Source organism: Lissotriton helveticus, chromosome 6 (assembly GCF_964261635.1).
Source record: "Lissotriton helveticus chromosome 6, aLisHel1.1, whole genome shotgun sequence".
NCBI lineage: Eukaryota > Metazoa > Chordata > Amphibia > Caudata > Salamandridae > Lissotriton > Lissotriton helveticus.
This window is the reverse complement of record NC_136067.1, coordinates 1,674,631,326-1,674,649,418: the sequence shown is the minus strand read 5'-3', so window position 1 is coordinate 1,674,649,418 and position 18,093 is coordinate 1,674,631,326. Positions and strand designations below refer to the sequence as shown.

At 47.4% G+C, this 18,093-nt stretch overlaps 1 protein-coding gene across 2 annotated transcripts in view; it reads right to left on the bottom strand.

Moving 5' to 3' along the window:
• Window positions 1–18,093, bottom strand: part of PLCB1 (phospholipase C beta 1) — a 2,228,480-nt gene that overhangs the window by 913,174 nt on the left and 1,297,213 nt on the right. The gene's annotated exons all lie outside the window — the stretch shown is intronic.

Genomic DNA, 18,093 nt, shown 5'->3' with positions numbered 1-18,093 from the left:
AGAATATCAAGGAGTACTGCAAACCATCTGTGCAAAGAGCTCTCTTGACTTTGAAAAAGGAGGCCCGCCTCTGTTGCACCTCAATCTGAGAATATAGAAATCGTACTGTTGTCTACAACAAACGGTCCTTCAGTGCGTGCCCTCTGTAGTAACATATCTTTAACTTTGTAGTGCAGAAGTCTTTCCACTACTGGGTGTGGGTGGTGACCTGGCACTAGTGGGTGCGCCGGTACAAAATGTGCTTTTTCCATCGTATAGAATGTACACTGACCCTCCAGAGCAACCACTTTCCTAATCCATGGCTTGAGATATGCAATTGTGTCATTGCAGCTCCACCACTCTAATATTATTCCTTCTATTATGTCTTTTGGCATCTTTGGCCATATGTTTGAGCATGAGGACTCTGACAGAAAGTTCAATAACCTGGTATGATAATGTTTGCTGTGCAGGTTGTAGATCAGCGATCGAGGTTTCTGTCACCTTGACTTCTCCACTAGTTTGTGGTGTTCTGCTTTCAGCAGCCCCAGCACCACTAACACAATGCTGATATCTTGGTGCAGCGTATCCTTAGTGTCAGCAATAGCTTATAGTAGCTTATTTAATTGCAACTGGATGGGGTCCTCCCGGGGGCCCGGGGCCTAGTTCTTCCAGTACTTGCTTGTGGGTGGCGTCATCTACTTCGGGAGGTGCCCTTGTTGTCCTTGTCTGAGCCTTAGCCATTTGTTAAGGGTTTGGAGGTCTATATATAGAAATGGCAGGGAACATATACAGTCACTGGCATCCACTGGTTATTCACTCTCCAATTAGAGGGGGGAAAGAAGCCCTCCAGGGGCATCACTCCCCCGTGCATTATTTGTAAAGTGTGAACTCAATGGTAACCCCTACAGTGGGTAGGAAGCCATTTCCTTGGATCCTAAACAGCCACAGGCCCTTGGATCTGTGAAGTCTGGGGTCCTCTGGGCACTGCGTTGTGTGATCTGTTCATTAACCAATTTGCGGAGGGGTGTTGGTAGGATTTCCCTACCCAGCAGCAAGATTTAGATCAAGGTCAAAGACCCATCCCCAACGCTGGGGTTCACCAGTTCTCAATGGCCTGTCATTTCTAATTTGTCAAGCAATCTCCTTGCTCCCTTAGGCCGCACAGCAAGTCGCATGGCCGAGCAACACACCATGTAGGCCAAAGTCTCCATCAAGAGGGCCTCTCCTAGCCCAGTGTCCAATTCAATGCTGCCCTCCATGCCCCAATCCGGGCCCAAGTTCTCACGCCTCCAGGGGGGCCCTTAGATCTCATCTCCGCTGCACAACTGATTTCATGACGCCTGCCATGCCATTCACCCGCCAAAGGCAAACTCGGTCCGCACCAGAGAAGAGTCCAGTCACTCTCTCCAGGGTCCATAGCTGCGAGCCAGGCAGGACCACTCCACTTGCGTCTCCTTGTCACCGTGCTTTGCCCTGCTTCCGGATTGGTACGGTCCATTCCAGTGAGTTCGACCCGATCAGTGTCCAGCCTCTGGGCATCTCACCAGCCCGCAGCCACCATTTTAAGTTCCAAGGCCGAGAATTTTATAAACACTTTGTTCTGACCCCAGTACACATCTTGATAGTCTGGCCTCAGTCCATCACTTCACGGGCACCCTGAGCTCAGATTTCAGAGATTGTTAGGCAGGCCGGCGCAGAGCAGCAGGCTCATGCATCTGCCATCCTCGGCTTCCAAGCTGTTACAAGATTATTTTTAAGATTATCATAAAATTATTTCTAAATAAGTCTGTAGCTCTGATTATTTTAAAAAACATATAACAATTATTTTTTCGGAGAAATTAGCAGACCCATATGCAGTAGTATTAAAATCTACAAAACCATGCATTGTGCTGTATGATACATTTTAATCCATGTGATTGTACTAACATAAGAATGCACCACAATGAAGTGGCTCACACAAAAAACCATTAGACCCTGGACTGTGATATTGTAGCTGACACTGCATAGTCTCTTGGATTTAATCTGATTAACCTTGAACATTGAATCATTTTATTACTAATTGTACCCGCAGGATTTACTGTCTTTCACTTACAACATGTGCAAGTCTTGCTCTGTTTCAGGTTGATGTTCAGCCTGGGGACTCTATGGAAATACATATGTGCAAGCAGGGCCTCTGTGCAAAGAGGTGCACAGAGGGGGTTCACCCGCTAAAGTGGAGGAGCCTCGCCCCACTACTCTCAGAGCAGTGGAAAAATGAAAAAGAAAGTTATAATAACAATGTTATTACCATTTTATTTTTCGCATCTACAGGGCTGGTTTAGGGTGGGCGTGGCTGGTGGATCAGGAAGGAGGAGTGGTTTGTGCACAATAAGTGTGCATGACGGTTTGGCCAGCCGTCTTGGCCAGCCAGTCATGCGCACTTTGCATGTTCTACACCCAGCTGCAATGCACAGCCTGGATAATGAACATGAACAAGCACATAGGTCCCGCCTGAGCGACAAACCCTGTGTGCTCCTGCTTCTTCCGGACTTGGAGCCAGGAAGAGAAGCGTCGAGATGTCGGAGGTGAGAAGGCGGAAGTCATAAATGTTTAAAAAATAAATTTTGTATTTTTTACCCTCTTCCACGCCCCGCCTCCCACCGCCACACCTGTTCCCTACCTGCCGCCACTGACACAGGCAAGACCACTGTGCAATATACTCTGCACAGCAAAACAGCCATACTATTAAATGTATTCAGGAATAATTGCTTTGCAATGTAGGGTGTATAGGAAAGTTCTCTGTAGAAAGCAGCTAGGAGAAGGCATGAGCTTCCTGGAATGAACTGCACGCAGGCACACATCTCTGCAAGGAGTGATATGCTTCAAATGTTTCTACGTATTGAAATGCTTGTTGGTGAGGCTTTCGTGTAGCAAAGCCTGTGTATTCAACCGTGTGCTCTTCAACCTCTTTGCTGCAATCACGCTCAGGCAGGCAGTCTGTTCAGCCATCTATGCATAAGTAGTTTGTGTGTTTAATCAGCGATGCACAGATAGTCTGTGCAATCAAATATGTTTATACAAGGTATCTGTGCAGGTAAGCTGAATAGGAGCAAAGTGGCTTTGCAGAAAACGATATGCAGGCATAAAACTGATGTAACTGTGTGAAGAGAAAGTTAATGTATACAAATTTAGGACAAACTTACTAGGTCAGCGTTCTGCTTCGTAGAGAACTATCTCCCTTCTGCGAACTATAAACTATTTTTCTGCTTACAGATCTGCCCCTTAAATCTCACTACTATAAACAAGGCACCAATTAGGAGTGTCTCAGAGTGTAGTGGGCTATTTTTTGCACCTGATAGAATATAATACCTTTGTGGATTAAAGATATTGGTGTAAAAATAGCACATCTTGCAAATGTTCCCCTAACAATGGGCAGTAAAACGTGGATTTTGGTGTTTTCTTCTATATGTCCCGTTATTTACCCAGACTTTTTTCATGTAATAAATATCTGCAGGGTTGGCATGCTGATCTTTAATGGGGGTTAATGGGCGATCATGCAGATTTCTTGTAAATGAAATTCCAGCGCACATATCGGCCTTGGTTCGGATCCCAAAATAATGAGACACTTGCAACCTAGGGCTTAAACCTCAAGCCCTATGGGGAGCAGCCAAGCCACAGCATTCCTCCTCCTTGCTAAAAGCAATGAAGGGGAACACATCTTTTATGGCTTTAAGTAAATGGGGAGGCGGTATTATACTTGACTGCTGTACTACAGAAGTACTTAAGTGGGAGCAAAGCTGAAATTGTCTCCTGCCTATCTATGGCAAAACTGAGCACAGAGGAGGGAACAATATATTATGCATTGTCACATGAGAGTGTTGAAGGCGTTCTTACATCCTTCAGAGAGTAGCAGAGTGATCAGATGGTGATATGAAGATTAAGTTTGAAAACAATGTCGAAGGAGGAAATCCTCTGTGGGGAGAAGGACTTTGTATCATTCTTAAATGAGGTGACACCTCATTAAAACTCGTCAGTTTCTGCAATTCCCAGATCCATAGATGATATCTCTATCTTAGTTGGGCCCTTTTAGACACACGGTGATATTTGCAAAGCAGATTAAATGGAAGACATCCAGAGGTAACTTTCATTATTACTTATATTTTCTATGCAGAGTCTTTATAGGAGTCTTACTAAGGATTTGGTACATGCTCTTTTGGAAAATGCTCTCAGACAACGAGGAATTATAAAGAAACCAAACTGTTCAACAGTAATATTAAAGGATTTTTTTGTAGCACACCCTTATCCAACAGTGGCATCCTATAAAACCTGAAATAATAAATAGTAAAATCCAAAACTGATAACAAATACTATAGAAAACATCCTAGTTAAAAAATACAGTGAAAAGAAATGTTCCTGGACTAGTGGCTATTGGACGGGAGAACTTTCACACCTAGGGGCCCATTAGGATGACGGGCGGACTTTGTCCGCACGCCATCCCATCGTGGAAAGGGACCGCCAGCCATAAGGTGCAGGGGTCCCGTGAGGGAAATTAGGATACGCCCGCCACAGTGGTGGGCGCATCCTGTATTTTTAACATTGCGGCAGGCGGCGCTCAATGCACAGCCCGCCGCAATGCTAAGAAAACATGTTGTGCATTTTAAAGCACAACGTGACAGGCACCACGCGGTGCCTGCCACGCTGTTCTTTGAACTGCAGTGGGGTACCATAGGTACCCCCCATGGGCACCCCCCAACCCCCGGAGTCCCTGGGGGCCCGCAACAGGCCCCCGCATGCCTTGCCGTGGCAGCAAGGCATTGAAAAATGCCCATACTAATATGACTGGCGGTGTCTGATAGACACCACCACCATATAGATCGGTGGCGGACGGTCTTTCCGTCCACCGAGGACACCCCGGTCATAACAATATGGTGGGTGGTCATTCCGGCATGGATGGCGGGCGGATCGCACCCGCCAGGCCGGCGGTGGCTACTGCCGGCCTGGCGGGGGCGATCCGCTTGCTATCCTAATGGACCCCCTAGTTGTCTAGATTCTGGAAATGACCTTTAAATGTGAAGGATTTGATTCTTTTCTTGAATAGAAGGATAACGGGCAGATGCCAATGGGCATATCGCTCAAGATGCAGGATGCTGCACAAAGGAAAGCTTGATGTAAAGTTTCATTTTACTTATCTGATGGTTAATTTAATAACAGATTAACTCCCACAGATGACTTTGTCCACCAAGTATCGGTTCAGGTAAACTGTTTTGTAAATGATGCAACCCGTCTTGCATCTTTTTCAAGCACACACATTGAGCCAGTATAGAAATAGCAGTTATTTGCTCTAAAATGTTATCATCATTTTTGTTTGACTTTTCACAATGTGTTTCCAGTGTCGAAATATTGGCGGACCAGAGCGTAAACATCTATTATGAGATCTGAAGGGAGTCTCACACATTGTGCTTTGCATGAGAGTTGAATTGGTAGGAGGATTTTGTTTGTGATGTCTGTGATGTTTTTTGGAGATGATTGACGGTCAAAAGTAAAGTCTACTGTCCTGACATGGGGAATTAAAGATGGATTTGGTGGTTGATGTAATCAATTTTGAACATGGGATGGCAATTTTCAATGGAACAATAAAATCAATTATGCTTATGCAGTGTTTAGTTTATGGACAAATGTTGTTCTCTTTCAATATTACCATGTTATTCTAAACTAGCTGTACCCGGCCAAGCGTTGCTGTGGCTCAATCTGGTTAAATGGAAGAGAAAGAAAAGAGTAAGCGTACGTTTCCAATATGTTTAATTTCACAATGCTTGCGGGTATACAATATGTGTGTGTCCATCCTAATATATGTAGACTATTGTCTATATGCGTCCCTTGTATTTGTTGCGCAGAAACCAAATCGATAGGGTCTGTTCGGGTTGCAAAGTAAACCAATTCCTCCCCCCTCCCTCCACCCACTTACCGGTCTGCCATCCTCACACCCACTGTCTATCCTAATATATGTAGACTATTGTCTATATGCGTCCTTTGTATTTGTTGCGCAGCAACAAAATCAATAGGGTCTGTTCGGCCTTTCGATTAAAAGCACGCGCGTATTGGACACGCCCGTATTCGAACCAACGTTGTGTATATATAAACACGCGCTAATGTTGCAAAGTTAACCAACTCCTCCCCTCTCCCTCCACCCACTTCCTGGTCTGCCATCCTGACACCAACTGTCCATCCTAATATATGTAGGCTATTGTCTCTATGCGTCCTTTTTTAATGTTGCCAAGTGAACCAACTCCTCCCCCCTCCCTCCACCCACTTCCCGGTCTGACGCGCTAATGTTGCAAAGTGAACCAACTCCTCCCCCCTCCCTCCACCCACTTCCCGGTCTACCATCCTGGCACCAACTGTCCATCCTAATCTATTTTGACTGTTGTCTCTATGCGTCCTTTCTTAATGTTGCAAAGTGGACCAACTCCTCCCCCTCCCACCACCCACTTCCCGGTTTGCCATCCTGACACCAACTGTCCATCCTAATATATGTTGACTATTGTCTTTATGTGTCCCTTGTATTTGCTGCACAGCAACCAAATTGATAGGGTCTGTTCAGGTTGCAAAGTTACCCAACGTCTCCTCCCTCCCTCCATCCACTTCCCGGTCTGCCATCCTGACACCCACTGTCCATCTTAATATATGTAGACTATTGTCTAAATGCGTCCTTTGTATTTGTTGCGCAGCAACCAAATCAATAGGGTCTGTTCGGCCTTTCGATTAAGAGCACGCACGTATTGGACACGCCCGTATTCGAACCAACGTAGTGTATGTAGAAACACGCGCTAATGTTGCAAAGTGAACCAACTCCTCCCCCTCCCTCCACCCACTTCCCGGTCTGCCATCCTGACACCAACTGTCCATCCTAATATATGTAGACTATTGTCTCTATGCGTCCTTTTTTAATGTTGCCAAGTGAACCAACTCCTCCCCCCTCCCTTCACCCACTTCCCGGTCTGACGCGCTAATGTTGCAAAGTGAACCAACTCCTCCCCCTTCCCTCCACCCACTTCCCGGTCTATCATCCTGACACCAACTGTCCATCCTAATCTATTTAGACTGTTGTCTCTATGCGTCCTTTCTTAATGTTGCAAAGTGGACCAACTCTTCCCCCTCCCACCACCCACTTCCCGGTTTGCCATCCTGACACCAACTGTCCGTCCTAATATATGTAGACTATTGTCTATATGCGTCCCTTGTATTTGTTGCGCAGCAACCAAATCGATAGGGTCTGTTTGGCATTTTGATTAAAAACTGCGCGTATTGGACACGCACGTATTCGAAACCAAGGTTGTGTATATATAAGCGCACTAATGTTGCAAAGTGAACCAACTCCTCCCCTCTACCTCCTTCCAACACTTCCCGGTCTGCCATCCTGACACCAACTGTCCATCCTAATATATGTAGACTATTGTCTCTATGCTTCTATTGTAGTTGTTGCACAGCAACCCAATCAACAGGGTCTGTTCGTCCTTTAGATTAAAAACACGTGCATATCTGACACGCGCGTATTCTAATCCAACGTTGTTTATATATAAACACAAGCTTATTCGAATTCAACGTTGTGTCAAAATTTCAAATCAATCATTGAAGAACTTTCGTAGATTTAAGATTTTTTATCAAATGCACATTGACATTTTTATGTCTGTTTGTGCTTTCGATTAAAAACTTGTGCGTATTCGACACGCGCATATTTGAATCCAACGTTGTGCATATAAAAACACTCGCGTATTCGGATGCAACGTTGTGTCAAAATTTCAAAGCAATCAACTTTCGAAGATTTGAGATTTTGAACAAACGAACAGTTAAATTTTTATTTATATTGATACTGAAGGTTAAATAATTCCAATGCATCACTAAGTATTGCTGGCACAGTGAAGATAGTGAGCAAAGGCCTGATTTAGAGTTTGGCAAATGGGATACTCCATCACAAACATAATAGATACCCCATCCACCTTATTACAAGCACAATATGTTCTACGAGATATCCACCATATTTGTGGCGGAGTAATCTGGCTACCAAACTCTAAATCATGCCCTAAGTTGCAGAAGTTGCAATTCATGCTTTGACTATTTAACAAACATTTTGTAATTCTGAGCATCATACTACCTCTCCTTCTGCATGAAATTATACACATGTGCAATGTAGATGTAAGTGTGTATGTATGCTTGGATGTATGTATGCAGGTATGTTTAGGAAATTTGCATTTTTGTGTGGAATACCTGGATTTTTTGCCTTTTTGCTAAAACTTATTTTTGTGTGCTCTAGAACTCTGTTCACTTTACACCTGATAACTAGTGGAAAAGTGCTTTGGCTCATTCCTTTTATATGATGAAATTGCTATACTTTTAATTGGCAGAATTAACTTACCTATAGGTTTCTAGAACATGATACAAAGTGTATCCAGGGCCTGTGAATTACATATCACTAGTCAACTGCAGAACCTATTGTGCCATCCATTACAGTGAAAGGGTAAAACATGGCTTCAGGCCTACATTTGTAGCCCATCTGAAAAACACTTTTAGACTGCAAATAAACAACCTTGACAGGTCAAATCTTCCTTTTAAATGATAATAAATCACTCCTAAGGGGGCCTTAGAGCCCATAAGTCAGAGGACATGGTATGTAAATCTAAGGCATCTAGAAATGTAGTGTAATACATGTCTTACAGTGACTAGGAGACAAAAGCTATATTCACTGTGGCAAAAATGGCTGTTCCATGGGAAAACACTAGGATGCAAGTTAAAATTTAAAAGTGCTATCACAGGCTAGGAAACACCAATAGATCATTCAAGATTTCTTGGTGATATTTATTAAAGGCTCAATTCACTAGTGACATCTTATTTTTAACTACATGTTAAGGAAAAGGTACTTTTAGAAATATGCCTTTTTCCTACCTAAAGCCTCTGGAGGCATTAGACCCCTGCTGGAGTCCTGTGAGTGCTTAACATGAATAAGGTGTCACAAACTGGTCCCAGAGTAGAGACAAAGGTTTGTATTGGTGATGGTGCTCCTATTTCTCTAGCCGGATAGTCTTTTGAGCAGTATAACCTAGTTGACTTCCAAGGGGCCTCCCAAGTCACAGGCAGATATCAAATGGCATCTGCATGGGGATTTTCTTTGTTCCCCCACTCAGCCAGGCTCTAATCTCAGTGGGAAGGGAGCCTCCCCAGAACTGGTTTAAAGTGGCTGCAGAGGAGGGGTTGCTTATATTTCTGGCCATATATCTGGAGTGGACAGGGGTTACCCTGGGAATTTTTATCCTGTTTGGTTAGGGAGGGGCCAGGAGCCACTCTTGCCTACAAGCTAGTGCCACGCATAAATATAGCATCCTTACTACACTCCTCAGAACAGTACTGGACCTGAGGAGGATTGGAAGAGGACTGAACCTGGTATATGAGACCTGGTAAGAGCTCTAAAGGACTGGTAAAATCTGGATTGTGGCGTAAACATTATCGGCGCCATCTTGTCCTTTTCAGATCCATACGTGCGCGTAAGCAGCAGCCATTTTGATTGCCATGGCCTCTCTGCCCACTCCCGATAGCCAGCGCGTCTCCCCCCCTCACTCTCTTGTTTCCCCAAGCATCCCCCCCCGCGCTCCGGCAACCCCCGATCTCTCCTCCTTGAACCATAAACGAACCATAAGCGCGATCCTGCCTCAGCGCAATATCCCGAGCCGAAACCATATAACCCTTTCATCCCTTCACGGGAACAAGCCTTTGATATCCTCTTCCTCCCTGCCCGATTGTCCAAGCTGTTCCCAGGCCACCGCCAGGCCCCGCAGATGTAGTTTATTGCCCCCTACAGTAGGAACTCACCCCATCAAAGGAGCGGAGATTAATCAACGCTTTCGCACCCCGAAGATCCGACTGATCACACACATCCCCGTTCCCAGCGGAATGTCCAGCTGCGCGATAACCACCACCTGCTGAGATCGGGGTGGGAACTCTACTGTAGATGTGTGTGGGAACGGGCCTGGACCGGGGATTCCGAGGATGTCTTTTCTGTCCTTCAAAGAAACATTACGGATGCAGTGTATGTAATAAAGCCATAAACCTGTGTATAAGAGGCCAGGCCTTAGAGATGCGGTTAGAGCACCTCGAGAAGATACCCTGTTGTCTGATTTGACGTGTTCTGCTCCATCTGAATAAACTCCTGTTTCTAGCCTTCCAGTCTCCAGCGCCTGCCTCTTTGTTTGATAACCTTGAGTTGAGTTAGAGGCGGCTACGCCGGGCATTCTTAGAAGAAAAGGGCTATCGATCGCATCTGCTTGCCCTTTTTATAATTGGCGTCCCAAACGTGGGGCCCATCAGTGACACGTGGATCCAGTGGGAGAGGTCCCGACGACAGTGTGAACAACTGCAACGATCAGGAAGAGCTCCTGCCCGATAGACCCTCGTCTGGCAGCCGATCATCCGAACTTCACCGGTTCTGAGCAGACCTCTCTCGAGTGATCTACGGTCCTGACTGGGAACCATCAGGAGTGCCACAGCAATTAAGGAGAATAGAGGATGATCATGCGCTGGAAGCGGAAGACCAGAAACCGTCCATGCGGTTCGGGTAAGGTCGTGTAACACGACGAATTGCGAATTGATTGTTTGATTGTTTGAAAATACTAGTATTACTCATTTGATTGTTTCTGAGAGATTCTCTGTCTGCAAACAGGGAAGAATAGGAGTATTCTTTCTTTGCAGATAGTGAAGGGTAGGTAACGCAGGCCTTTGCCCCCGTTGTAATCCGTCGTGCCTGCTTCCCTCTCCATTTGATTGATTGTTATCCAAGCATTTACTGTTTTGGAATTGGTTCTCTTTGGATCATTCTCTATTTGCAAACAAGCACAGAGTCGCAATACTCTGTTTAGTCTTTGCAGATAGTGAAGGATAGATAACGCAGGCTTTTGCCCCCGTTGTAATCCGTCGTGCCTATTTTTATCCCTCATTTGATTGCTTGTTTATCCGAACATTGATCGTTCGGAATTGGTTCTCTTTGGGTTATTCTCTATTCACAAATAAGCACAGAGTCGCAATACTCTGTTTAGTCTTTGCGGATAGTGAAGGATAGGTAGTGCAGACTTTTGTCCCCTTTGTAACCCGTCATGCCTATCTTCGCCCCGTTTGTTGGTAGTTGGTTCAGCCCGGACCGCTTATTAGAGGTGAACCATCCGGCTCCACTGGAGGGCACCCCTAATAAGGACATGTTTACTAAATATGGACTAGTCACCGTGGCTTATAGTAAGCTGTGGCATAAATACACGAGAAAGGATCGGGAAAATCAGTGGCCACTGATAGGATCCTTTGATAACGATAAAATAAACGCGCTGGGAACAGCCCTTTATAACAATAAGACAACACCCACTATGCTCGATAGCTTCGGCATGTGGCGCAAAGAAACAGAAAAACGGAAAAAGAGAAATGAGGTCAGGTTAGAAAAGGAATTACGCAAAGCAGCTCACCTAGCCGCTAACAAATTGAAGGAAGAAATAAAAGAAAGAGAGGAAACCAAGCTAAAACAAGATTCCGAATCATCGGGCCAGTGTCCCGTCAGGACACCCTCTCCACTTTACCCCGAGCTACCTTCTAAACAGCGAACGAACGATGATTTACTACTAGGTCCCCCGATCATCTACATGCCCCCTCCATATGCCCCTTCCCAACCCTTAGCGCAGCACCCGCAACCCCCAACGACAGGTGAGAGTAGTGCTGGAGCCTCGGTCCTCATGGCCTCTGCGCCGACCGAACCCCTCGCACTCAGCGCAGCGCGAGCAGCGACTTCAGATGATCCCGAAGCGGGGAGGAAAGACCCTGCGAGATCGAATAGATTAAGTAAGGATGAACGAGCTGGGATCGATAAGATTGTAAAGACACTGGTGGTGCGAAAGGAAAGTGAGGATTATGTAACGGATATGTACAATACATATGCCAATAGCCACAGACGACACTTTGTCGTACGCCTTTGTTACCACACCCTTAATGCCTACGAGGACCGATACCAAGGAAAAGGCCCTGATAACCTAACGACTCTGTATGGGAAAATTGATGTCGGAGATGGGGGCGAGTGTGATGTGACGAACCTCTTCACGCGTACGCTTGAAGTTTTCCGCCACCTCACGGAACTGAAACCAGAGACTAACACCACGACTCCTGCAGCGACTGAAGCCAGAGTAGAAAAAATTGACACTATGATGCCCATAAAGGAGGCCGCTCCCTATTGGGTCCCCCCACGAGGACAGGGAACACACGACGATATTAACCACCAAGATGCGAGAGGGAGGGTAGTTTACAACTGGGTTTACCAACCATGGGATCGGCAAGACATCCTGACTTTCCGAAAGTCCTTGCCTGATCTGCGAAATAACCCAACCGCCTTCTATACAGAATTAGCCACCGCTTTGGGTTCGACGATTATGACCCTAGCGGATATCGATTTGTTTTTTGGGTTATGTCTGCCAGCTGATGTGTGGAAGCAAATCCGGAAAGTCGACCACCTTGAGCTGTTCAGACATACCTGGATACAACTCGGTGATGTAGACAAACAGCGAGAGCCGGGACAGAAACCTTTGAAAGCCATTCTAGACCTACCAGATAAGATCGTGCAGAAATTAAAAACCCTAGTCCCAGAAAGGAAGGTGGACTGGTCGATAGTAACAGCCTGTCGCCAGAAACCCCAGGAAGACGTATCGGAATACTTCTCCCGGTTTGAAACGGTGTTCTCCGATTACAGCGGCCAGGACATGACCACTGCAACCGGACATCACTTGTTTGTCCAGAACTATGTGAAAGGCCTGACACCAGAAGTCTCGCAGAAACTACAGACTAGCGGGAGTAGTTGGGCGGCCTCCAAGCCCGCAGCTATCCTTCAGATGGCTCAATACTATGAGCGACAAAAGAACGAGAACGATCGAGCGACTGAGAAAAAGAAAAAGGACTTGAAAGAGAGGGTGATGATTGCTCAGTTGCAAGGGGTGACTATAGGAAGGGAACAGTATAGAGGGAACTACCAGTCGAATGCTCCTAGAAATCCACCCCCTAGAGACCGCACACCCGCACCCGGCGCTCCACGAACAGACCTCGATGAGAACCAGTGTGCGTTTTGCAAAGGATTTGGCCATTGGAAGTCTCAATGTCCAGCTCTGCAAGAAGCACTCAGAAATAAAGACACGAGAGACGTAGCGGGCGGGCCGAGAAATAGAGGACAGGGACGAGGGCACACAAACGACACCAACAATGACAGACCTGGCAGACCGAACATGTTTGACCGTCCCCGACAGAATCAGTGCCAACAGTCTGACTGCGACAATGCCCACGACTTTGCATAGGACTGCCAAGGGCAAGGAAGGGATCCAGTCGAGCTCTATGTTGACCAGCAAGGTCCTTATGTCACCGCTAAGGTCCTAGGTACGAAGTCTCCATTTCTGGTAGATACTGGTGCAATACGTAGTGCGTTGTCTAAACAATTGATTCCCAGGGCACCCTTGTCTGGCTCACATGTGACATCAATAGGTTTTGATGGAAGGCCCTCCACTAATCCCTTGTCCACACCGATCTCTTTTAACTTGGACAATAACACCACTGACACGACGTTTTTGCTCTCCTCCAACACCTCCGACGCTATTATGGGACTTGACTTGTTGAAACATTTTCGAGCTACTATTAGGTGTTCACAAGACGGAGTTCGAGTCATTCTGTACGACAACCCAACGCTGCTCAGATCTTGTCACACACAGCGCATGTTTTCCATCACTGACGCTGAATTGTCCTTACTCGACACCCTACCTCTGTACCTATGGGCAAAGACTGACTCGGACGTAGGACGCATGATGATAGACCCTGTACACATAACTGTTCGACAGGACGCAGTGCTCCCAAAACTCCCACAGTATCGGATATCGCCCGAAGGCGAGAAGTCATTGGTAAAAATCATCCAGTCCCTGGTAGACGCAGGAGTGGTAGAAGAAGTAGTTAGCAATGTTTGCAACAGCCCTATCCTACCCATTGTGAAGAAGCAGGGTGAGGGAGATAAAAAAGCGTACCGCTTCATCATCGACCTACGAGAAGTCAACAAAGTAGTCGTACCTCAGTACCCTGTAGTCTCAGACATCACCACCATTCTGACCCTAATTCCTTCCACTGCCACCACCTTCACGGTAATCGATCTCAAGAACGCATTTTTCTCCATCCCCATCCACTCAGACAGCCGCTACCTTTTCGGCTTCACTTTAAAATCCCGCTCATATAGATTTTGTAGAGCACCCCAGGGCTACACTGAAAGTCCAAGCATCTACATCCAGGCCCTCAAGAGACAGCTGGATGCAGTCCAGTTACCGGATGGAGTGGTGTTGATACAGTACGTCGATGATATCCTTTTGGCGGCCGACACCACTCCACTTGCAGTCACAGCCACCATCCAACTCCTGCACTTCCTCGCGGAAAACGGCCACAAGGTCTCCAAGAAGAAGTTGCAATTCTGCCAACCTCAAGTCACTTACCTAGGCCACCTCTTGTCCAAAGATGGGAGAAAACTCACACCCGATTGAATTCAGGCTATTCTAGAGACCCCTATCCCTAGAACCCCGAAGCAAGTCCGCTCTTTGGTAGGCCTCACCTCCTTCTGTCGACAATGGTTGCCAAATTTCAGCCTCATTGTGAAACCACTACTTTCCCTACTGGCTAAAGATGTCCCCTTCCCGCTCCCTTGGACCCCTGAATGCCAATCCTCCTTCAAGGAACTACGAGACGCCCTTTGTTCAGCACCAGTCCTAGGAACCCCTGATAATACAAAACCCTTCTCTCTCTACACCCACGAAAGGGAGGGATGCGCTTTGTCTGTCCTGACCCAAACCATCGGCCCCAAACAACGACCATGTGCCTATTTCTCTGCCACTCTTGACCCTGTAGCGAGAGCTTTGCCTGCCTGCCTTCGAGCAGTAGCTGCTGCTGCTGTCTCTATCCGACAAAGTGAGGGGATCGTACTCTCGAATTCCCTCACTGTACTAGTGCCCCATGCTGTTGACACCCTCCTAAACCAGACCAAGACACAACACCTGACCAGCGTACGACTGACTGGGTACGAACTGACACTGCTCGCACCTCACATCACGTTGAAACGATGCACCGCACTGAACCCAGCCACCTTGTTGCCTCTGCCTGAGAATGATCCCGATGTGCCCCCTATACATGACTGTGTGACCCTCACAGACGAACAGACTAGGAGTAGAGTGGACCTTCGAGACACAGCTTTCCCAGATCCTGACGGAGAGCTATGGGTGGATGGCTCTTGCATCAAACTCACCGATGGCACCACCTCAGCTGCGTATGCAGTCACCACAGCCCGAACTGTAGTTGAGACCGCCCGCATCACACAGAAATCTGCACAGGCAGCAGAACTGATTGCCCTCACACGAGCTTGTATCCTAGCAGCAGGGACGACAGCAAACATTTACACGGACAGCCAGTATGCCTTCGGGGTGGTGCATCATTTTGGGCTCCTGTGGAAGGAAAGGGGATTCCTGACCTCACACGGCGCCCCCATCCTACACGGAGATCTAGTCTCCGCTCTGACTGAAGCAGTTCTCCTTCCCAAACGACTTGCTGTGATCAAATGTCAGGCACACAAAAGGGTGACAGATATCGTCGGACAGGGCAATGCACTGGCGGACATCACCGCCCGGACGACAGCAGAGAATAGGATGACAACACGCATATACGTGACCAGGTCACAAACAGAAAAATGGAAGGACGCTAGGGAGACCATTAGGGACATCCAGATAGCCAGTGCACCACACGAATTGACTGAATGGGCACGGGTGGGACTGAAGGACGATGAAGGCTGCTGGCGGACAAAAGACACGCACAAATGGTTGCTAGCCAATTCATAGTTGATCCCTATACTGACCATGGCTCACTCCCCTGCACACATAGGAGCAGCCCCTATGGCTGAACGTGTCTCCCGAGTGTGGCATAACGACAAAATTACAGACTCAGCCAAACGTCTTGTCCAACAATGCCTAGTTTGTCTGCAACACAACCCTGGGAAAGGAACTGTCGTACCCCGAGAAGGATTTGGGGTCCCCAACCACCCATTTGAAGTCCTACAGATGGACTATATTCAGTTAGAGAGATGTCAAGGACTGAAGTATGTACTTGTTGTTGTATGCGCTTTTAGCAAATGGGTGGAAGCCTACCCGACGCGTGACAACACTGCCATTGCCACTGCAAAAGTACTACTGAAAGAGTTCTTCCCTCGCTACGGCCTTTGCCGTATTTTATGGAGTGACAATGGCCCCCATTTCATAGCCGAGGTTATCCAGCTTATCCTGAAAGGATTGGGGGTACGACAGAAATTCCATGCAGTTTTTCACCCCCAATCTGCTGGACTGGTCGAGCGGCACAATGCCACATTAAAACTAAAACTGGCGAAAATAGTGGCTACCACAGGACTAAAATGGCCAGACGCTCTTCCCCTGGCATTGCTGTCAATGCGTTCCACCCCCACCAAACACCACTTGACCCCTTACGAGGTCGTTTTCGGCCGGCCCATGAGTATCTGGTCTGCACCCAAACCGACATCTATTCACGACGTCCCAGACGTCCTAATGTCTGACTATCTGTATAACCTAACTAAAACACTGTCTGTTATTCATCATCAGGTGCTGCAGGCCAACCCCGATGCTTCCAGGGGCCCCGGACATACCATCCAGCCTGGAGATTTCGTCCTAATTCGGAACTTCCAGCGGGATAGGGTCTGGAACCCGCTGGACGGGCCCCTGGCAAGTCTTGATCACCACCCGAACAGCTCTTCGAGTGGAGGGGAAGCAAAATTGGCTGCATGCACATCATTGCAAGAAAATCTCTCCGACCCTGACGTCGACCGAAGACGTGACCACCCAAGAAGAGCTCCTGAACAAAGACCGACCATCCCTGAGCTGCTACCCTGAGACAGAGACACTCGAATTGGCGAAATTCCCTGATCCCACTGTGCCATCCAGAGAAGGGTATAACCTGCGATGAAAGAAGGGAGCTTCGGCTAAGCAGACCACTGACTAAGTTACAATTCTCAGACTGGTGGCCTAACACTACTAAGGCAGCCAGGAGAGAAGCCCAACGAAGTTTGTGGTTCTGCCCACTACCGAGCACCTTGAAGATGATGGAAGCGCCCGATACGAAGATGATGGAAGCAACCGGACATCCGAAGACCCACTACAGAAACCCCAAAACTGACAGGTTGCACAGCTCAAAGACTATTGCTCTTCTTATCGCTCTTCTCTTTTGCCTCCTCCTCATGACTACCTTCTGGATCGTGGAAGAGAACTCACCGGCTCATAAGACATTTCTAACAACTGCACAGCCTACCACCATGAAAGAACACTACCTGGTCTCTCTTTCACCTCAAATCCAAGAAAGGCGTAAGGAGTTCTGGAACAACTCCTTCGTACAGTTGCTGCACCAACACAACCTTGCTGCCAATGCCACGAATTGCTGGATCTGTGGGTTGATACCACATGCCACCGGACATTCCATCCCCTTCATCCCTTCACCTTTCTCTGTTCATGGTTCCTGCCTTGCTTGGCTGATCCTCTTGCAAGAGAGCTACAGAGACAATGCCACTTCCAGCGGAACTATGTCGCACTTTTATCATGGGGTCTGGCTGAACAAAACCGGAAGAACTGCTGCTCCCTTCTGCCCTCTATCCTCCAATGCTTCTGTTCACATGGACATCCCCGCCAAAGAAAGGGTGGAGATGCAAGTATTCAACAATCCAGCCAGACCCACCTTCTCCTACCTCCGGAAACGAACGGCTGCCACCCTGACTGTGGCCCTATCTGTCGTCAATGTCTCGGGCCTTGTATGCATCACAGGCCATGGGACACAACTGGTGGCCCACAGCGCTTGCCGCATCACCAGAACTTTGGACTCAACCGACCCACCCTCTTTTGTCACCTCTCCAAACATGTACTTCGTCTGTGGTACAAAAGCCTACACCTGGCTCCCAAAGGGCTGGGGAGGTACCTGCTACATTGCCTTCATCCTTACTCCGACCTATGTGGCTCCAGCAAACCATCACCGACAAAAACGAGCAAAGGACATTGAGCAGGC